Source organism: Ambystoma mexicanum, chromosome 5p (genome assembly GCF_040938575.1).
Source record: "Ambystoma mexicanum isolate Mex_15411 chromosome 5p, UKY_AmexF1_1, whole genome shotgun sequence".
NCBI classification, from domain to species: Eukaryota; Metazoa; Chordata; class Amphibia; order Caudata; family Ambystomatidae; genus Ambystoma; species Ambystoma mexicanum.
In genome coordinates, this window is record NC_090930.1 from 687,943,838 (window position 1) to 687,966,724 (window position 22,887).

The window sequence follows — 22,887 nt, forward strand, 5'->3', positions numbered from 1 at the left end:
AGCGCCATCACCGGTCGCTTCCCTCGTCCGAGGACTCGGTCAGACGGCGGGTAGAATCTCCGGTGGAATGGGACGTATTTCGTAAGGAGATGATGGTGATTTTTTAATCACAGGGCTCTGTTCCGTCCATGTCTTCGAGAGAAGCCGGCAAGGAACGCGCTAGGGCCACCATTCGCTCGCCTTCGGGCAGTCGGCGCGATCATCGGGAGCCGTCGAGGTCCTGATCGGACAAGGTGGATTGCTCTAGCCATGCCCGCTCCAGGTCCCGGTCTTCGACGCCCTCGAGACCGTTGGAGCCTGTGAGGCCTTCTAAGAAGGCATCAGCGCCATCGGTGCCATGTCCACCGAGGGACTCCCTCGATGCTCCGCCTTCGAGGAAGTCATCGACGTTATGGTTGCTGAGGGCGTCGAAGGACATGCTCGGGGCTCCGGCCTCGAAGCCGTTGTTGAAGCCGTCGACGCCTTTTGAGGTGGCTTTATCAGAGGTGCCCCGTAGACCGGTGGAAACCCTGAGGAAGGCCCTGAATAAGTCAGTGAGGCCTGTGTTTGAGCCTTTTTCTGTACCCTCATCCAGGGATTTATTCCAGCCTTTGGATTACATCTCTGAGGTGGATGAAGGGTCAGATGTGGAGGGGTTTGTTCCTCCTGAGGATCCTGATGACCTGTTGTCTGGTCATAGCCAATTGGAAGACCTTTGTCAATGTTTACATGACACAAGTGGTCTTGATACCTCCCCGGAGGTTGAGTTTGGCAGGCCTGAGCCTGGTCCCGGTGTTGCCATTTCATATGGCTTTACAAAGAAGGGTGGCGGCGGCTTGGACTGCTCCATAGTCTCCCGGCAGTGAACAAGTCTTTGCCGAAAAAATACCGTCCAGCCAGTGGTGACCCCTGCTACTTGTCTACTCACCCTACTCCGGAGAGTTTGTAGTGGTGTAGGCGGCTACAGCCCCAGCAAAGCAGGCAGCATACCCTACAGTCCCTCCTGATAGGGACGACAAACGCTTTGACGGCTGGGCGAAGAAAGTATTTTCTTCTGGGGGTATGGCTTTAAAGGCAGCCAACTCCGTTTGTGACCTTGCAAGATTCATGCATACTCTGTGGAATTGTGTGTCGTTGGCGGCTGAACATATTCCCAAAGAGCCTTGAGAGGTTGCAGTCCTCCAAAGCTGCAGTGAAGTCGTTGAGCGCTGCAGTACGTCAATTTCTGCCTTTTCGTCCTAGGGGACAGCAATGGAGGGGGGGGGGCTCCTTTCGATATTACTCTTCCTTTGGTAGATCGAGGGGAGCTGCGAGTCAAAGGGGCCAACGTAGGAGTACCAGAGGTGGAAAACAAGGTACTCGAGGTGCCAAAGCTGCTTGGGCAGTTGCCTCTTTTCCCTCAGGCACTGCCGCAGCCGCTTCCGCTCAGTCATGAGGCCATGGTTCGCTGGTTGGGGGAAGGCTGCCGCAGCATCTTGTAAAATGGCGTGCCATTACTACAGATGTGTGGGTTCTGGATATCAGCCCACGGCTACTGTCTTCCTTTCCAGCAGAGGCCTCACAACAATCCACCGGGGAAGCTCTCTTAGAAGAGTCCGGATCCGCTCCTTGCGCAGGAAAATAAATCCCTGCTAGAGAAAGGTGCCATAGAACTGGTGCCTGTAGTGGAGAGGAACAAGGGATGGTATTCCCCATATTTTTTGATCCCGAAAAAAGACTGGGAATTGAGACCCATCATGGACTTGCATGGTTTGGACAAGCTCCTCAGGAAGGACAAGTTCAAGATGGTTACTCTTTCTGAAGTCCTCCAGGCCCTTCAACTTCAGGACTGGTTGGTGTCTCTCGACCTCAAGGATGCTTACTTTCATGTGCCGATTCATCCCAAGCACAAGAAGTACCTGAGGTTCGCGGTTGGCGACTCGCATTTTCAGTTTCGGGTCCTGCCGTTTGGTTTGACCTCTGTCCCGAGGGTGGTGGTGGCAGCGTATCTCATTCACGTATCTCAGTCAAATCACGGTCAAGCCATTTGTTCAACACAGGGTCAATACTAGTCGGTCCTTTTGCGGGCATTCCTTTCCCCGCTCAGCTCAAGGTGCCTATGGAACTGGAGGATTTCCCTGGTATTCCGGCCAGGGTACATCCAGCAACTTTTCAGACCCCTCAACAGGGATTTCTGCGTATCAAGGTTAGGGGGAGAAATTCAGCAGCCAGAGGCTCCCCTGCCCCATCAAGCAAATGACCTGGTGGTTTGGGTCCGCTCCCATGTTTCCCGGGTAGGGGGGACGATTAACATTTTTCACCCAAGTATCACCTTGGATCAGTGGGTCCTGAAAAACAGCAGGAATTTCTCCACCCACCACGAAACCACCCGCCGAAAAGCAGAAGACTATCTACAGAAAAACTCCACATCCCACTGGAAGAAGTACAGATCCTGGTGCAGAAGGGAACGATCAAGGACATGCCAGATCTTCAGGTAAACATTGGCAGTTCAATATACTTCCTTGTACAAAAAAATGAGCTAACCATGCAACCTGTACTAGACCTTCGTCCTGCAAACAAGTATGTCAAGCCTCAAAAGTGCAGGATAACTGCAGGAAGTGATCCTGCTGCTAAAGCAAGGCAATTACATGGCCCCACTGGATATGAAAGATGCATACTTTCATATTTCATTGTTGCCGGCACACACAGTACCTCGGGTTCAAGCTCGTGAACACTCACTATGAGTTCAAAGTACTCCCCTTAGACATTGCCTCAGCTCCAACTGTGTTTACCAAGGTACTGGCAGCTCACCTGCGCAGACAGTCCATTCTAGTGTAACCTTTTCTCGACTACTGGCTCATAACTGGAGACTCACAGCAGGCCTGTCTAGAGGACACCCAAAAGACAATAGATCTTCTTTTCAGTGGGGTTCTCCATCAACGCGAAAGTCAATTCTGGTCCCCATTCAAGTCAACCCATTTCTGGGGGCCCTATTTCGGACAGAAGACTGGCTCCTCTTCTCCGCCAACGTGAGTCCTCAAAACATGTTGTTCCAGATCCCTCAGTTTGTGGGCAGTCATCAGGTAACCTTACGGAAACCCATGTAGCTATTTGGGATGATGTTGTCCTGCATCTTCGTAGCTCCACATGCCTGTCTGCGCATGCGTCCTATGCAGTTTTGACTCTCGAGCCAATGGTGTCAGGCAAGTGGTCAATGGGATGATCTAGTGGTTTTCTCGACAGCCCTCGTTCAGTCTCTGCAGTGACAGCTGAAGGAGAACCTTCTGAAGGGAAAATCCTTCACCACCCCTGCAGTAGAAGCCACTATCACAGATGCATCCCTGTCAGGATGGGGAGCTCACCTCCTCGAACAGACCGCGCACGGCATGTGGTCACAATCAGTAGCAACTAAACATATCAATCTGTTGGAACTACTTGCTATATTCAAAACCTTTCAAACACAACTACAAGGGAAGACTGTTCTGGTCCTTGCAGACAGCACTAAAGCCATGTATTACCTAAAATAGAGGTGCACACACTCTCCAGGGCTATCTAAACTGTCGCAGAACATTTGGAAATGGGCACTCAAACGCATGTTCCAGGTGAACACAATATTCTGGCAGATGTAATCAGCAGAGACTTGCAGCTATCCATAGAACACGAGTCGTGCTTGCAAGAACATATCTTACACAACATCTGTGCAGAATGGATTCATCCCAACGTCTACCTTTTTGCAACACTGGAGAACACACAATGTCCAATTGTGCCTCCAGGTACCCACAGAAAAAGTCCAAAGGGAATGGTCTTTGGATAACATGGTCAGAGAGATTTGCCTACACTTTTCTTCCAGTTCCCTTACTCAACAGGATAATTCACAAGATACACCAGGAACAAGTGTCACTGATCCCGCTAGCACCAATGTGAGTTCGACAGCCATGGTTCTCATCTCATGAGAATGTCACTCTCCTCCAACAAAGAAACTGCCTTGCCCATACTACATGCTGTCTCAAGACCAAGGGGCGATACACCCATGCCCTCAAATGTTCAATTTAGCAGCATGTCTCCTGTAGTCATAGAGTTTGGTTACCTCCAACCACCTCAAAGATATATGGAAATTCTTAGAGAGGCACGGAAACCTAAAACCAGACATTGCTACTCCAATAAATGAAATAAGAAGAAAAAAGTATGGGTGAAACCCTCTTTTTTAGGGGGCCTGACTCTTGAGGGTTGAGAAGTGCAGAGATACAAGGGGGGTAGAGTCAAAGGCTTCCCGGGCTGATGGCGTGACAGGAGATCAACGGGGCCTTGCAAGAGAGCTAGGTTGTTACTAGCTCGACAGAGAGTCACTGTGGGATACAAAACAATATAAATTTATTTTAACAGGAAGACATATTTTCAGAGTTTGCGTGTGCCGTAGCACAGCACATATGCATATAAAGGTACATTTGTAGTCTGCATAATATTGAGTTAGTACACAGTAGTGACAGTCTATTTTATGTGTTGTTTTAGATCACAACACATTAAGATTGTCGACACTTGAGTTGGTGTTTCTGGTTCGGTAATTGGATGACGAGAGGCAGTGGCTGATAGAAGTGAAGCAGCGCTGCAGAGTGGATACCGAACTGTCTGCAGGACATAAATGTCGTAGTCAGACTGGGTGAAAGTGAAGAGCGTCATCCTATAGTGAGAGAGGAGAATGTGTTAAAAACAGTGAACTGGATATTAACCACTAATGGTGAGATAGGCAAGGCAAGGGACCTACCATGTTGACGTTGGTTGACGCCATGGCGGTGGTCTAGGTAATTTGCAGCTGCTGGAAATGCGGCTGAGCGGGTCAATCTTCAGGGGTCAGAGGCCCAGATCTAAGTCAAAAGGAGTCAAAGAATGACTGGTAAAGAAAAAATTCTTATTTGAAAGTCTTTTAAAAAATAGGCCGTGACTATGCGAAGACTTGAGAAGCCTTGTGTCCAGTGAGCGGCCAGGACTGGAACTGGGATGTGAAGTGCACTAGTAAATAGTTTAACCATGATAGATGCGCACACGGGTGGGCTGCGTGAACTATCTGTGAAGGAGATTGCATGGGTGAAATTGCATAGTATTGCGAGCGTTTTAGTGCTTGAAAAAGCCCGTTAGAGAGGGCTGTGGGCTTGGTTGTGCCTACATGAGAACTCCAAAAAGCTTTGTGTGCAATAGGTGGCCAAAGCTGGAAAATGGGTGGAGGGCACGGGTGTTGAATTTGTGCACCTGTGAGGAGTCCAGACAACGACGAGTGTGTAAAAGGTGAGGTATCAACAGATTAAGACAAAAGGGCTGCATGGACCATCTGTGAGGAGAGGATTCCGTGGATGGAGTGGCCTAGCTGGACAAGCTGACTATTAAGGAAGAGCTGTGTCACTGCCGTCGGTTGCGTATGACTGGCTGTGCGTTTCTGTAATTATCAGACCGAGGCCACTATTCCCCGCGGGGACTGTGCATGCGTCTAGGGATAGTGTCAAGATACAACGGGATTGCCGAGAATGCCTCGCGCTTGGGAGCCATCAAGTGATGCTGCTGTGTGCGTCTGATGTGGAGGCTGGAATGTGTTTAGCTTGTGCATGCATAATGGTCGTGTTTGAGAAGACATCAATACAGTATTGCATTTAAAGGCATGTAAAGAAAACAAGGTTTACTGTTTAAACCAACAATGAATGAGCATAGTCGTTGCACTGCCCAATGCCATAGGGCCTGAGAAATTTTACAAGTGCAAATAATTAACAATGACTATCTGGTTTTGTGAAAACAGGACTTGAACATTGCTGCAGAGATTTGTGTGTACAGTTAATACAGCCTGTGGTGTCACTCAGAGTAGACACTGGTTAAAAAGCCATTTTTCTAAAAATGCAAGCCATAAGCTAGTGGGGCATGCCGTTCTTTTTGAAAAACACATGTGCGCATAAGTGACCATAGCAAGGTGCTAGGGTAGCTATCTTTAGGCACAAGGAAGGGGGCTATTTGGCACAGCTTTATTTGTTGAAAAACAGGTTCCATTCAATGGAAATGTTTAGACCCTGTCTGACGGAGTCCAGTCGATAAATCAATTTTTGCTCGAGTTTGTGGAGGGCAAGGTCTCTTTCGCCTCCACGGAAGAGGATGCCCACTGTTTGCAGTATTGCCCAAAAAATGTAATTGTGGGTGTGATTCATTGTCTTGAAAGTTCTCATGTAGGGCCAACCAAGACCACAGCCCTCTCTCTCAGGCTTTTTCAAGCACTAAAACGCTTGCAATACTATGCTATTTCACCCATGCAATCTCCTTCACACAACCCACCCGTGTACGCATCTTTCATGGTTGAGACTATTTACTAGTGCACTTCACATCCCAGTTGCAGTCCTGGCCGCTCACTGGACACAAGGCTTCTCAAGTCTTCGCATAGTCACAGCCTCTTTTTTAAAAGACTTTTAAATAAGAATTTTTTCTTTACCAGTCATTCTTTGACTCCTTTTGACTTAGAGCTGGGCCTCTGACCCCTGCAGATTGACCCGCTCTGCCGCATTTCCAGCAGCTGCAAATTACTTAGACCACCGCCATAGCGTCAACCAACGTCAACATGGTTGGTCCCTTACCTTGCCTATCTCACCATTAGTGGTTAATATCCAGTTCACTGTTTTTAACACATTCTCCTCTCTCACTATAGGATGATGCTCTTTCCTTTCACCCTGTCTGACTACGACCTTTATGTCCTGAAGACCGTTCGGTATCCACCCTGCAGCGCTGCTCCACTTCTATCAGCCACTGACTCTTCTCATCCAATTACCGAACCAGAAACACCAACTCAAGTGTCGACAATGTTAATGTGTTGTGATCTAAAACAATACATAAAATAGACTGTCACTACTGTGTACTAACCCACTATTATGCAGACTACAAGTGTACTTTTGTATGCATATGTGCTGTGCTACGGCACTCGCAAACTCTGAAAATATGTCTTCCTGTTAAAATAAATGTATATTGTTTTGTATCCCACGGTGACTCTCTGTCGGAGCTAGTAGCAACCTAGCTCTCTTGCAAGGCCCCGTTGACCTCCTGTTACGCCATGGGCCCGGGAAGCCTTTGACTCTACCCCCTCTTGTATCTCTACTCCAATAAATGGAAACGTTTTGTCATTTGGTGCAATACTAAACACATCAACCCTATGGACTGTTCACCTAAGCATATAGTCCTTTAACACATCTCTTATATTCAGCACTTGTTTTTAACTCACTGAAGGTCCACCTTGCTGCCCTCTCTTGCTCCCCTGTTGATGCTCCTTACTGCTAGCTCACTGGTCACCCTCTGAACTCGGGCCAGGCTCCTGCATGTCCAGTTGCTCTTGCACTGCCTCTGGGCCCCCCAGCACTTAAGGGTCTGTATCTGCAACCCTACAGTCCCTTCTCTCTGCACTTATGAGCCACCCGCTGGCTTCACTTGTGAGTTAACTGCACTCCCTCCTTCCCCTCCGGCACTACTCTCCTTACCTCTTCCCTGCACTTGTGCGATCTGAATGACCCAAGGCCTAGTAAGATCGTTATTTTGTCCTCCCTTTTTGCTCCCTCCTTGTCGTGTGGCACCTAGAAACCCTTGTGTACAGGCGCGTTATAAATGCCAAATCATATCTGTGTACACCACATCTCAGAGAAAGGTTCCTGGTGGAAAACTCCAGAGATAGTGATTCAAGCGTTCACGGAAGGGGTACAAAAGACTTCACCCTCCTCTTTCTAACCCAACTCCCAGATGGAACTTGAATTTTGTTCTTGCAAGACTAATGGGACCTCCTTTTGAGCCAATGCATAAGGCTAGTCTTAAGGCTCTCACCTATAATACTGCTTTTCTGGTGGCTGTTACTTCTATTAGGAGAGTGTTAGAACTGCAGGCTCTGAGTTCAAGACCCATTTGTTACCATTCAGAAGGACAAAGTGGTACTACGCACACTCACGATTTGCACCTAAATTAATTTGTAAGTTCCACGTTAACCAATCCATTGACCTTCCAACTTTCTTTCAGCATCCTACTAACTCAGCTGAAAGAAGCCTCCATACACTAGATGTTAGGTGAGCAGTCTTATATTTTCTTGATAAAACAAGACCACTAAGAAAGGCAGACCAATTATTTGTCTCTGTTGCATCTGGTAGAGCAGAGGACTCTGTCTCTAGGTCAGCAATATCTAGATGGTTTGCTAAATGCATCCAACAGTGTTATTCTCTTCCTAAGAGAGATTTACCCTTTATGCCTAGAGCACATTCTACTCGAGGCACAGGAGCTACTATAGCTTTTATTGCAAATCTTCCTCTTGATTCTATTTGCAAAGTGGCTACCTGGCGTTCTGTTGACGCTTTCACTCAACATTACTGCTTAAACACACTCTCTAAGACTGATTCTCAGGTGGGTCAGGCGGTGCAAGACACCTCTTTGCTGCTGTTCCTTCACAAATCATACCACCATCTCCTGGTACTGCTATCTAGTCTATGCACAGCATGTGATTCTAAGCAGATTCACAGGCATCAGTAGACCTACTTTACTCAGCGTAATTCTATTTCTGGTGCTTGTATCTGCTTCGATTCACATGAGCCCACCCTGCGACGGTGGTGATTGTACTTGCTGGCAAATCAGATTCAGGACCTTGGAGAGTAGAGACTTGCTGAGGTTTGAGCTCTGTAGTGGTACCAGTATTCACAAGTGGTTAGATTGCAGCACTGAATGAAGCTGGTGGTGAAGCCTGTGATGGAGCTCCATTTAAATTAGCACAGATTCCGAAGAGTCCTATGGTGCCAGTAGAATTCTAACTGGAAGCTTATTTGGATGAGGATGATCCTGGTGATCATCTTCTCATGGAGTCAGTGGAGCAGTGGCTTTCAGAGACACCATGCTCTATAAATCAGCTGAAGCCAGTATTTGCCTGCAGGAGTCAGCATGAACCTAGGCTGGATGCCTCTCCCCCTTATCTGTCTTCATAAGAAGAGCTTGGTGGGTTCTTTCCAACATGGTTGAACCAGTCCACTGGTTTAAGATAATGGTAGGTTCCGCCAGCTGCCTCTGTAAGCCTTTTGCCTGGTGATAAGAAGTCAGATAGCCATTCCAGGTGATTTACAACAATTCAAAATGGCTCTGAAGATGTCTATGAGCACTTGGCTTGTAAGGTGTGTCCCTATGTCACTGCCTGCTGTAAAAGGAAGACAAAAATGAGGAATGGATTTTCTTAGCATCTGCTTTGCTACATGTATAAGCCTCAACCCTCCAAGAGGACAAATCTACAACCACCAAACATGTTCATAGTATGAACTCTTGGGAAACTGAATACAGTCTGTAAATGAAAATAATGGCCACCCTGGAGCAGGGTGCTTGAAGGGCAAAGCCTTGACAGCCTGAGCAACATTGTAGGCTAAATAAATAGGTCAATTAATATAATAATGTTGCAGTACTGTAGGAAAATATGGTGCAAACCAATCCTGGTTGACCCCTATCATACAAGTCTTATCAGAATGAGCAATTGAGTGGGCTAGCTGGCCACTATATGGAAAGTCCACCAGGTAACCATCCAGACTGTTCCAGAACACCAGTCGGCATAGTGGGAGTCAGTATAAATCGTGGCACATGTCGTCTTTGTCATAATACAAGCACATGTGAGAGCGATCATCTGGGCAATGTGGGCTGATTGGGCAGTTGGTAATTGATATGCTGCCAAAACATAATGTGTGCATACTGTATCCCTCAAAGTGAGCCATCCTTGAGAATCCTTCAGACAAGATAACATAACAAGAACCATCTACATACAAAATGAGCTCTGGGTTTTGCAGAGGTACATCTCTCAGATCAATTATAGGAGTCTAAAGATGATCTGTGATCATGAGGCAATTATAGGGCTTAACATCGGTGGGAATTGAAGTAATGAAGAGCAGTTCAGAACAGAACATCAGGATATAGTCACATTGACCACAAACAATACCTACTTTTCATACATGGTTAGATGGGAATTAGCTATGTGGTGACTTTTTTCCTTTCATAAGCAAACCCGTGATGGCATCAGGAACTGCTACAGTAGCTTAGTGGCATGGGACCAAAGTGTCTCCTTTCTCTACCAGCAGAGCAGTCTCAGCAACAGAATGTAGTTAAGTGGCAAGCCTGCTACAACATGGTCTACTGACCTACTATAAAAAGCTGTAGTGCTTGTCATCAAGCATTTGGGCCAAACACTGAAAGCATTCCATCGTGTGCATCACATTAGAATAAATAGCTTTTGGCAGTCTGGTAAACCCATGACAGTGGTCTTTGACAGCTCTTGTTTGATTTTTATAAATAAAACACACACGGGGCATGAACTCAAACCATCACTTGTTCCAAACTCACAGAACACAGAGTGCAAAACCAACTAGAAATTGAGAAGGTCACACTAATTTATTAGTGAAAGGCACAGGGCAGAGAACTAACTGAACCTGATGGAAACCATCCACTACTCTTAGTAAGTGGTGATGTGCCGCCTGTCTAAATAGTGGATAGTAAAAGAAATTCCGCCATGCCTTAATTCATTGATCATATTATCCACAATAAGTTCCCAGTCAGAAAGTGTTCATACAAAGAGAAGTGCTGTTTTTTTAATTTTCTTATGGTGCCAACGATGTGTCCTAGTGAAGACGACACAACACACATGGTTACAAGAATTTAAAACCGGAAACCACTAACTCAGACAAATACAATTTTATTTATCCCGGATGTGTCCCTACCAACTGTTAGAATCACAGCAAAGACTTGATGGATTAAATGGTAATGAGCTCAATCAGTCAGTCGATCCAGGATACACGCAATATTGAGTGATTTGTGAACATGGTCGACCGGTTTCAGTGATCCTGTGCAGTTGTGATTACCTTCTTCAGGACGGTCTTCATGATAACTATTCAGACACTAATGTCTAAAATCACACAGTGGATTATAGCATAAATACTTAAATTCAGTAATAAATACACTAATTGCAGACAGTTTAAATGGCAGGTGAATTCTTAAGTGACGTGCATCAGCATAGAATAGGAAAGAAATGCAGGTTAGTTATCTATGAACAGTGGCAGAATGCTTTCTTTAGGCAAGTCATTCTGAGTGAGGATCCCCCACCTGGGCAACCTTATAAGGAAAACTTTAGGGAGTAACTTATGTTGTCTTTTACAGCCCAGTCCAATAATGTTCAATAACCTTGTGCTGTCTTTAAAAGATTCCACCATCCCAAGGTACCTCAGAGGCCACAGGACAAGACGACTCCTGAGGCTAGAGGATGCTCTTCCTTGACAGGCGAGGTGGCAGAGTTTCTCTGCTTTACTCAACGATTCCCTTCGAGGATGGACCCTGTTTGGAAGAAGGAGCCACTGGGATGCTAAAACCAAGAATAAAACAGAACCAAAGTATTTCTGAAGTGCAGCAGTTTTAATCTTCGCGGTGCTCTCCTTTGGTTGACGATTTCTCTGACCGTAGATGTACTGTGAAGAATGAGACTTGCTGTTGACGCATTAAAGGCTTGGCAGATGAAAGTAAGATGCATGGGACCCTTCGATGACTTTGGGCAGCAACGGGTGCATAGGTCACATTTGGTGTCTAGTTTCAGAATATCACGGTTTTCTGTCTTTTGTTTCTTCTGTGCCAGAGCACAGACCTCTGGACGGCTTCTGGTGACCTGGACTCGACCACTGGAGTGAACCTCTGACCCTCGCCAAGTCTGGACCCTCAGAACATCTTTATTAGCTTCTGGTGGCGAGAATCCCCTGGCGGACCTTCCACTGCACCCAATGACTCTGGGCTCTCTCCGGTGGGATAGTGTGGTCAGTGGTGATGGTAAGGATGTCCTTTCAAATGTTCTTAGGCAGTTTGGAACTTTGCTAGCACCGGGTGTCCAGCAGCACTATGCCAGGGTACCTGCTCTTTTGAACGGTAGACAGTAATCGCTTCAAGCGGTCACAAAACACACCTCTGGACCCTAGGCGACACCAATGGACTTCTCTGGCTCGAGATGCCCGGTACTCCTCTTCTGGACTTCGAAGACCCCTTCTCCGGACGGCAGGTACACAAGACTTTCTTCCAGGATACTTGAAAGAAGAGCAGCTGCTTTGCACGATGGTCCCTCGTAGCTCGAGTAAAGGTCTCCTTTGCAGGTCCTCTCTGGATCAGTCCTTTGGAGACACAACAGCTTTCAAGTTACTTGAAGAAATTGCAGCGGCAGATTTCTCCTCCAGCTGAGCTTCAAGAAACAGCTTCTTCTTGCTTCAGCTTCGACGTTAGCTTCTGAACAAATTGCTAAGTGTGAAGCCCCCAGATAAACACATCCGTCCCTCATTCACTCTGGCTGAGCCAGGCTCAGTCACCCAATCCCACAGAATGGCATTCATTCATGCAGACAGCACAGCCAATCAGGCTCACAGGCATTCCGGCCATTCACTCCACCCAGACACCCATCACAAAAGGTGTGGATTGGGGCAGGTAACCAGCCTTTCAGCTCAATGCAGTGCATTCATGTCCGTTTCAGTCAGGGCTGTCTCATTCATTGTGTCACACACACGGAAACTAGACACCCACAACAGAGAATGTAAGTTGACTCCCAACTCCATTCACACAGGTCCCACCCCTAGGGTGTACCTACAACACAACACCTCGGAAAACTCCAGTCAGTCTGGCAGGAGGCAGCCCCAGAGCCATATATGGTATTTCCACCCAACAGCCAGTCGGGAGCAACGGACAGAGTCAGGGCTTCCCAGGACTTTGGGAAACAAGGTAAAAAGCAACCACAGCCACAGGAGCCATCTTGCCTTCAATCAGGAATCCTTTGATTCCTATGGCAGGGCCTGGTTGTCCCAAAAATGAAGGGCACTCTTGAGTCACTCCCAAGTCAGCATGTAGCTTCCACCAGCCCATACCCTGCTCTGTAGGCAACACACAAGTGCCCACAAACACACATAAGGGGTACAAGTGTGTACCCCACACATGGATGTAAAAGCAAGCGTCCCCAAAAGGCATTATCCTCCCCACAATGAGAGGCAATAAAGGACACACCCCAGGAGGGAATGAGACCAAGTGCGGGTGAATGTAAAGGTTTTTTTTATCTAGTTAAATAGGGCATGCAAAGGACTTTGCAAGCTCTGAGAGTGCTCTGTCTGACGAAAGCAAAGACAGTCTTATTTATTACAAAACCGCGTCACAGGTCCTGCACACTATAGGGGGCACATAGCCTCAGGGATTGGGTGGCGTTGATTAACTATAGGTGATGTAGTGATGAGCCGCTCTTGGATTGGTGGACATCCGCATGGTGCCAACGTGGGGTGGATGGGTCAGCTGGGCTCATCGGGGTGGGGCTGCCAGGCCAGACGCGGTCAGTGTCGTTGATTGATGGCTGCCCTAACATTCTGCCCTTGTGGCCACACACACAAAAACTCATCCGTTAGATGATTCCAGTTGTCCTGTAAATCCTGCAATATGTTACTCTAAGGGATAATAGGATACTGTAGAAACAACATGCAATGTGAAGCTTTACCAATACATCAGTGCACTGTTACTTTTGACCTGTTGACCGGGTGTCATAAACTTGGGTGATTGGTCTAAGGGCATGAGGTGAGCTGCCCTGTCATTCTGGTCTTGTTAGATGTAATGAAGAATTACTTTGATATGTTAGTACAGGGTTGCATACCTATCTCCATGGCCCATTAACTTGGGGTGAACTGGAGTACTACTGGATCAGCGAGGGTACACCTCTGGCCCCTTGAGGCGGTGGGGTTTAGGCCCAGGTTGTAAATAATTCATTTGGCCGACCATGGCGGCCTCGGACATGGGGGAGGTGAATACTTGAAGCGGGTCCAGCAGAATGAGGGGAGGTGAGGCTGTGCTGCCCGCGCACCAGCAAGCCTTGGCGGGAGGAGGGGGAGATGGCTTTGTGGCTCTGCGCGATTCTCTGTGCCTGGGCTGTACACTATACCGCATGAGGGGACGGTTAATAAAATTAGTAACATTAGGATGATTACACATTTCTTAATGCATTCATGTACTATTTCATATATAACTACGAAAGTCTAGCAGTGTTTCATACATCACAGAACATCAGTTGAATACATCTTGCACGGTAGCAGATGGATAACACATGAGGTAGCATTAGGTTTGGTTGTGTACTCAGGAGCATAGAAGCAATACGTTCAGAGGTGATGGTACATTTACATTCATGTTCATAACATTTTAAACGTGTCCCACTGTATGACACACATGTTCTCAGTAATGCTTTTCTCGCCTTCCTTTGTACATTAGTAGTATTCGTTAGTTAGCACTAGGCGGGCTGTATCAGGCCCATTCATAGTATCTTACACAGGCTGAGGTCAGTCTTGATTTATTAATACTATACACTTTTATCCCTTTCCCGACACTAGCATTATAATCGTTAGGCTTTGGTATGCAGTTATCACTTCATTTGGGGAACATAGACAGGGGTTCATACAAGGAGGGTATTGACACCATATATTTTAAATGTTAGGTGCTAGATGCTGGGTCGAGGCCTGTTCTATTAGGATAGTTTTTGTTATTTTCCAGACTTGAACCGCGAGTCAGGTCACTTCGGGGACAGTAATGTACTGCGGAAGGTAAATGATCCAGTGTTTGTTCTGATACTCGTTTGTGTCTGTTTGCTATTGAGAATGGGCCTCCAGCTGATCTCACAAATAACTCAGAGAGACCAGAGGCTATATTTTATATGACCACTAGTGAACAGCCCTCTACAAAAAAACACTTGTTTATACACAATGTTCACTTGGTCACTTGCTTCCCCAGATCCAAATATGGTTATACATTACTGCGTGAGATTAGTAGCCATTAAATTCTCATATCATACACCAAATTGTATTAAAAAATAATTATTTATTATGCACTTATCAACGGTAAAAAACTTTTTTGTTCTTTTTACATATCTCCAATTACTAGAGAATGTTTAAATAGTATGACACCAATTAATATTAACAACATCACCATACATTATCTTTATGTACATTCAATCTCATGTAATGTTCAAACCTTTAATACTTTTTGAAAATCATCTCTTGACCTGGATCTGTAAATTGCTCTCCTCTCTCATAGAGAAGTACATCCCAGTCCGTAAAACAATTCACTTTGTCATCATAAAACCCATGCTTACTTTCATACCGCATTCATACCATACCCAACATGTTTTATTCCTTTCACACTTACAAACCACTAACAAGGAAATTCTTCAGGGGTAAAATAAAACCACATTCGATTAAATGTACAGTTGTATTTGTCTTCTTATAGACTTTATCTCTTCTCGGGTTCGGCTATCAATGGGATTTCGTCAATCCTTTCTTTAAGGTCCAACCATCTGACGGATAAGCTGTGGGAAGCAAGTATGGGATAATCGAATTTTAATACTCAAAATTTCATCCCAGTCGACATTTCTATTATGTACAACTTGCTGTATATCAATTATCAATAGAAGGGTATCATCACTTAGGCTATCTCCTTCGTTACATCTGTTTTCACATTGAATCTCTACCTTGGTCAACAAACAGGTTTAACATGATCAGTTTGTTCTTGGTAAGTATTTGTATCGCCCTGCGTTTAAAGAGGCCTTAATGTTGTCGTGTACGCTCTAATGTTCGTCTCGCTCTTTTATTGGATAAATCCACATATTTAAATCAGTCTCCAGGTTTGTATAAAACATCAGATATCTGGATATGTCTTTGCATCTTTTTTTTTTTTTAATTTATTTTTATTTTATTTTTAAGGTCAAACAAACACACTACAACCGTTTCAAAACATAGAAAGCATCATATTTCAACACATTTTCAAACTCCCCCCTCCCCTTTTAAACTAGAGCCAGTTCTCACATATCATTTACGGGAACATCAGTGGGTGGCACACTACCTAGGCTGCCATCAACCGGGTCCTCTGTTTCGTTGTCCCCCTGGTGAGGGTTTGCCAACGAGGCCACCAATTGCCGCCAGGCCAACAAGGGCCCTACTTCTTCTTCGCCCCCTGGTGACCGCTTCAAACCAGACTACGGATTCAGCTTCCGCCCATCTCAAGAGGGTCTGTCCACCACAACTCCACCCTGGGTCTATGGGCCGCCTTCCAGCCCATGGCGATCCTACGTTTGGCCAAGACATAAGCCAGGTCCTTCATCTTGCTTATGTGTTTCAAATGCCGGGGTCTAGGGAATAGTCCAAGCAAGCATGACCAGGCCGATTCCACATCCAGCACTACCCCCCCGCCAGCCAGTTTCGTCTTGACCTCATTCCAAAATCTATGCACCTCCGGGCAAGCCCAAAACATGTGTAGCAGTCCCGCGTTCCCCTCCCCACACCTGGGGCATTGCTTTATAGCTGATCCCCCAAACTTTGCAATCTTCCCGGGGGTTAAATAAGCCCTGTGGGTAACATACAACTGAAGCTGTTGGAATCTCGCGTTACGGGACACCTTTTTATGGTACCTCTGGGCCCGTTCCCACTGCCCATCCGTCATGGGTCCTCCCACCTCCTCCTCCCAATCTTGTCTCAATTGGAGCAACTCCTTCCCTGCTCTTGCCCGCAGGAGCTCATATATCCTCGATATTTCGTGCCCGCCCTCCGATACATCGTACATGGTTTCCAGGGATGCATCTGGATCCTCCGCGAGCACTGTCTCCGGCCATCTTTCTCTAGTCTTTTTCACCAGCCTAGTGTAGGTTATATATTGGCCACCATGTACTCCCGTCTCTTCCTGCAGCTGCTGAAAGTCCACCGCCTCCCCTTCCTGCCATATGTCCCCGAGGGTGGCTAGGCCTCCCTGTTCCCAGTATCTGCGGACCGATCCAAGTAGTTGGGAGTCGTTCCCGCACAGAGCCGCCAAAGGGGCCTGCTGGGAGTATGGTTCTGAGTCCCCCCCAATCTTCCATGTCCTGTGCCAGATCTCCCAGCCTTACCTCAGTAACCACCCCTTGCCCACCTGTTTATCTCTGCCCAACCACACCACTTCCATCAGAAAGTATGGGGCTGTATCTTTGCGCAGGAGCCTGGCTTCCGCCGAATCTTCAGTCGAGAGCCACCTGGCCACGTACTGCAGCTGCCCCGCCAAGTAATAGAGTTCGAAGTTAGGCAGGCCTATTCCCCCCCCCCTGTCGCACGGGTTCTGGAGCTTCCACAGAGCCACCCTTTTCCTAGAGCTGCCCCACACAAAACCCCTACACATGCTGTGAAGTTTCGCGAATAGGCTTCTGGGTATCAAACGGGACGTTTGTAAAAAAGTGCAAGAGTCTAGGCAGGACCACCATCTTGAGCAAGGCCGCCCTCCCCATCATGGTCAGGGGCAGTCTGGACCAAAATACCATACTGTTCCTAATCCCCTCTATCGCCTTTTCCGTGTTGTGCTTGTGTTCTGTCTCGATCTTGTGGTAAATGTTTATTCCCAGATACCTAAATGTTACGGGCTGCCATGGTATTGGCAGAACAGGCAGCCTCTGCACCGGGACATTCCTAGATCTACCCAAAGGGAACAGGCTGGACTTTCCAGGGTTCACCGATATACCGGAGAGGATGGCGTACCGTTCTATCACCTCTAGGATGTACTGTAGGTTTTCTTCCGGATAGCGTAAATAAAGGAGCATATCATCCGCATATAATGATATCAAATGCTCTCCACTGGCCGTGTTTATGCCCACCTCCCCATATTGTTGACGCAGGCATATTGCCAGCGGCTCCAATGCCAGTATATATAGCATCGGTGACCAGGGACATCCCTGTCTGGTCCCCCTGCCCAGTTGCCAAGAATCTGAGACCGTGGACCCTGTCTTGACCCTCGCCATCGGGGTGCTGTAAAACAACTGTACCCATCTGAGGTATCCGGGTCCCACTCCATACCCCTTCAGGACCGCTTTCAGCCAGGGCCATCGTACCGAGTCGAAGGCCTTGACCGCGTCTAACGACACTATGGCCAGCTCGCCCGTGTCCTCCTCAGTTTGGTCCATGACATGGTGTAGCCTCCGGTGGTTGTCGGTGATGTTCCTGCCCGGAACATATCCCGTTTGATCTGGGGGTATCAGTTTCTTAATCACCCTTTTCAGTCTATTAGCCAGCACCGCCGTGAGTATTTTGCTGTCCTGGTTGAGCATGGACAACGGTCTGTAAGACCCGCACTCCACGGCCGGCTTGCCTGGTTTCAAGAGTGGGATGATTACGGCCTCACGGAGAGACAACGGGAGTTCTCCCTTCTCATATGCCTTGTTGAAAGTGGAAACAGTGGCTGGAGCAACTCTTGCTGGTATGTTTTGTAGAACTCGCTGGGCAGCCCATCCGAACCCGGCGCCTTGCAAGTGGGCAAGTTCTGAATCACTACCTCCAGCTCATCAGAGGTGATGGGTGCGTCCAACTCAGAGCGTTCTAGATCATCTAAGGTGGGCAGCTCAATGTCCCCCAATGTGTCTAGTATGTCTTGACCCATATCCTCCCCCGTGTCCTCATACAAGTGTCTGTAAAACTTAAGGAATTCCTCATTTATTTCTGGGTGTTGTATATGCTACCTCCTTCGCCCTGAATCTCACTAATCACTGAGCGGGGGGTCTCACTCTTGTACAGCCAAGCCAGCAATCTGCCCGGCTTATCGCCCCCTGCGTGTATCCGCTCCGTATATTTCCTGTAGCTGAGTCTGCACAGTCTGTCCCAGAGTGCACTACAGGACAACTGTAGCTCTTCTACTTTGGTTCTGTTATGAGCGGTGCTCACGCAACGCGTGAGCTCCTCTAGCTCTCTTTCCGCCTCCCGGGAGCTCCCTTTCAACCACGCCCTGTAGCCCTTTAACTTGGGAAATAGCTACCCCACGCACCACCACCTTAAACGCTTCCCACAGTGTGCCCACAGAGCTTACGCTTCCCGTATTTTTATCAAAATATTCTTCAATGGCGTCCCTCAGGCCCTCCCGAAACCCCTCATCCTGCAGAGCCTCGGTCCTAAGTCTCCATGTAGGGATCTGCGGGCGTGGGGGCTGGTGTCTCCAGTCTTCCACCAAGGGCGAGTGGTCCGACAGGACTCGGGCCTTGTATTCTGCTCCTTCTATTTCTCTCACTATCCCGGCTGTTACAAACATGTAGTCTAACCTTGTGTACAAATCATGTGACGCTGTGTAGTGTGAGTACTGTCTATCCGTGGGATGCAGCCTCCTCTACGCATACTCTAGGCCTAGGTCTTTCAGTAGGGTACTCATCGCTTTAGCCGCCGGTGCCATTTTTCCTGCCCTATCCTTGGACCTATCCATACTAGGGTCTACGGTACAGTTAAAGTCCCCCCCCCACACTACCGTACCCCCCGCCAGGGGGCCAAGTTTACCGTAAAGGGTCCTAAAGTAAGCCGCTGTATCGTTATTGGGGGCGTACAAATTTATGATGTGTATTTCTCTGTTTTCCAAGAGACCCGTCACCACCACCATTCTACCCTCCGGGTCCACCGTAGAATCAAGCACTCGAAACGGCACGTGGGGCGCCACCCAAGTGACGACCCCTCTGGCATACACTGAGTACGCCGCCCCCACAACGGTGCCCTTCCATTTCCTCCCGACCACCTCCAGCCTTTCCCTAGTGAGGTGGGTCTCTTGCAGCAGGGCTATGTCTACGCGCATCCTCTTTAAATACATCATCACTTTGTTGCGTTTAAGGTAGCTGTTGAGGCCCCGTACATTCCAGGTCACAATTCTGAGATTACCCGATGCCATCTAGTCGGTCTATCTCCGTCCCATCCCTCCCCATAATGTTCCCCATGTAGGGTTGTTTCCTAGCTCCTTCCCTTCTATTAACGAACCATGCCCCCCTCCCCCCTTCTCCAACCTCACACCACTGCACACCACTCCCCCCACCAACCCCCAACAATAGCCCAGCTCCATCCCTGGATCTCAGGCCTACCCACGTCTGGACCCGTCTCGTGACCAAGAACAAGGACCCCGCGGGGTGTCACCAATCTAACAGTGACCTAACTAAGTATACTACTCTCGGGTGTAGAGGTTGCTCCCCAGGAGCTCCCAGTCATCTATTTAGGAGAAGTGAATTCAACGGGACCCGCCGGCAGATGCCGTGACTTCCCCCACACAAGCACAATATCAAAATATATTCTAGTCCCAATGTCATAGCTGTGGCCTCACGGGTGTCTCTGCAGCGTGCTACTTATCTCCATCCGCTTCTGTCTGGGCATCCGATTCCTGTGGTTGACCTTGCATATCCAGCCATTCCATCACATCGCCCGGCGTCTCAAAGAAGAGGGATCTGTTCTTACGGATCACCTTTACCTAGCGGGGTAAAGCAACATGTAGCGGTGGCCTGCCTCTCTGAGCCTCCTCTTCACCGTTCCAACTTCATTCGACTCCGTTGTACAAGCAGCGTGTAATCCGGATACGCTGTTATATTCGCTGACCCCCTTTCTATCGTGCCCCCTTTCCGGAAAAATTCGAGAATCTTCTCGCAGTAACGATAGTTCATGATCTTTGCAATTAACGGCCGCAAGGGGGCTCCTGGGGCCGGTCTCCTGGTCAGGGCCCTGTGCGCCCTTTCGACCGCGAACCCCTGGGTCAGCTCTCCGCCTGTAATCTCCTGCAAAAGCATGGTTTCAACAAAATCCGTGGGGTTCGATCCTTCCATTCCCTCCGGTACCCCCACTATGCGAATGTTGTTGCGCCTGGCGCGCCCCTCCGCCTGCTCTGTTCTGTCCTCCAAATTGCCCACTCGCTGCACGAGGGCATGAAGTTCCTTGGCGTGTGTATTGCACGCCTCCACGGTCGGGGCCAACTCCTGCTCCAGTTCTCCAGTGCGCTCCGCGATCGTTCGCACATCCTGGCGCAACAAGTTCACTTCTTCTCGGACCGCTCCTATCTTGAGGTTTAGGCCCTCTTGCAACTCTTTCATAGCCAGGCCCAGCTTCGTCTCCCAGGCCACCTTCAGGTCAGCAATTGCTGCCAGCACCTCCTGGATGGTACCTGGTGGGTCCGTCGCCGCCACAGGGGTTTCTTTGCTCTTGCCCCCTTCCGCACCCGAGGGCGACCTAGCATAGGTCTCCATCGTATGCTGCTTGATCCGGGGTCGCACCACCTTGGAAGACATCCTGTTGCGTCGATTGGGCCCACGTGCCCAACTGTATCCTCGCGGTTTCACTCTGCTAGTCCGCCACAACTCATGGCCTCTGCAGTAGGGGCTCGCCCTTATGTTCTTGCTTTCAGCCCGAGTCGTATGCGATCCGTCTATCTGGTTGGGCTCGCCCACGTTCCGACCAACCTTGTCTTCCTCAGCTCGTCGGGCCTTTTATGGCCCTTTGTCCACAGGCGGCCATCTTGGGTGCTCCCCTTCCTTTGCGCGACCGCCAACTTCTTCGGGGTCTAGTTCCGTGGATGTGCAGTCTCGCCGTTGGGGAGGGCACGCTCCGTATGCCCCCCACTTTCATATGCCTTTAGATGCACCGTGGGCTCGAAAGTCCACCAAAAACCATCACTTTTTCCCAGGATCAGGATCGGATCATCAAGCTCCTCCAAGGAACGTCCTCTCACGTAGCCATCAAGCCACGCCCCCCCATGTCTTTGCATCTTTACCTTTGAAAGGCTCACTTCTTCTTAAATGTCATCTTTTTATGGCCCATCTGAGTCTATATTCGGCCTCCAGATTGATCTGATGGATGGAAAACCTCTCCACCAGATGAAATCTCTAAGCTCACTTGGGGACGTGCCTAATAGAAAAACATCAAATATTAGCCATGAATTATTATAGAGGATAATCTTTATTAACAGCTCATCTCTCTAAGTACCGGCATACAGTCCTCCATACTGACCTAATGCTCTTATCTTGTGGGTCCCAGTGGTCAGTGTTAGTTCAATTCTCTCGTGTTGAATCCCTTTCTTAGCCAGATCGAGTCCTCTCGTCTTGTCTGGGGGGTGGAAAACCTTCTACCTGTCTTGTTCTAAAACAGGGAAACATAGCGGTTGCAAAATTACACTCTTTTATGCTTTAGTTGAGCTTTTGTTTAGCCTAAGGTTTTTCAATCTTACCTTAAATTTGTCTGTCCTGGCCACTCAGTCCAGTGTTCAGAATGTCTACTTTGAACTGCTCCTCTATAGCCGTCCACCGTCTTCTTTACTGGGTTCCGCATCCCTCTCTGTCTGTTATCCGTTTCTTTCCTCTTCCGTTATTTGTTTTTGCTTTTTATTGGGTTAAGCACCCCACGTGTCCATTACGTCACCTGCTTGAGAGGCGGTAACCCAGTACTCTCTCTTTCTTTTTAAATGGTGTTTAATCTTTTCTTGCCTTCGGCCCCCATTGTACCCAATCGAGCACGCTTGCACAGTCACATCATCAGCGCGGCACAGCCTCGCGCCCTACAACCAGGACGAGAACGCTCCCGCCAGCCGCGCTCGCCACGCACAACTCCCGCTCAGTAAGTTATAATGTTCGTGTTTAATTTCTCGAGCCGCCAGCTCGTAAAATCCAAACTCCAGCGGGGCACTACCTTGCGCCTCATATGCCAGACGGGAAATACTCATCAACCGCGTTTTCCTCGCATGTTTCTCGCTCGGTGACTTCTATTGACTTAAATGCGTTTATCGAGCCCCCAGCATGGTGCAACCACTCGCCTTACATAACGACCGGAAGCCCTTCAACAACTGACTTTCCTCCTATAGCACCCACTAGGTCGATTGTATTGAGATGAGTTTCATTTATTAGTGGGGGGGTGACAGCGCATGTGGGCTCTAAAATCACTGTTCTTTGGCTTTTAGATCTCCGTGGGTATGCATATAAAAGCGCAGCACCCCACTAATGTACCTAACTAGATAACATTGGTCTGAACAGGAGCTCACATTTATGTATGTACTCGAGAACACCTTGATGTTCTGGATGGGCTGGACTCACCATTTTTACAAAAACGTATTCTTACTGTGGGGTGTCATCCAACCTGT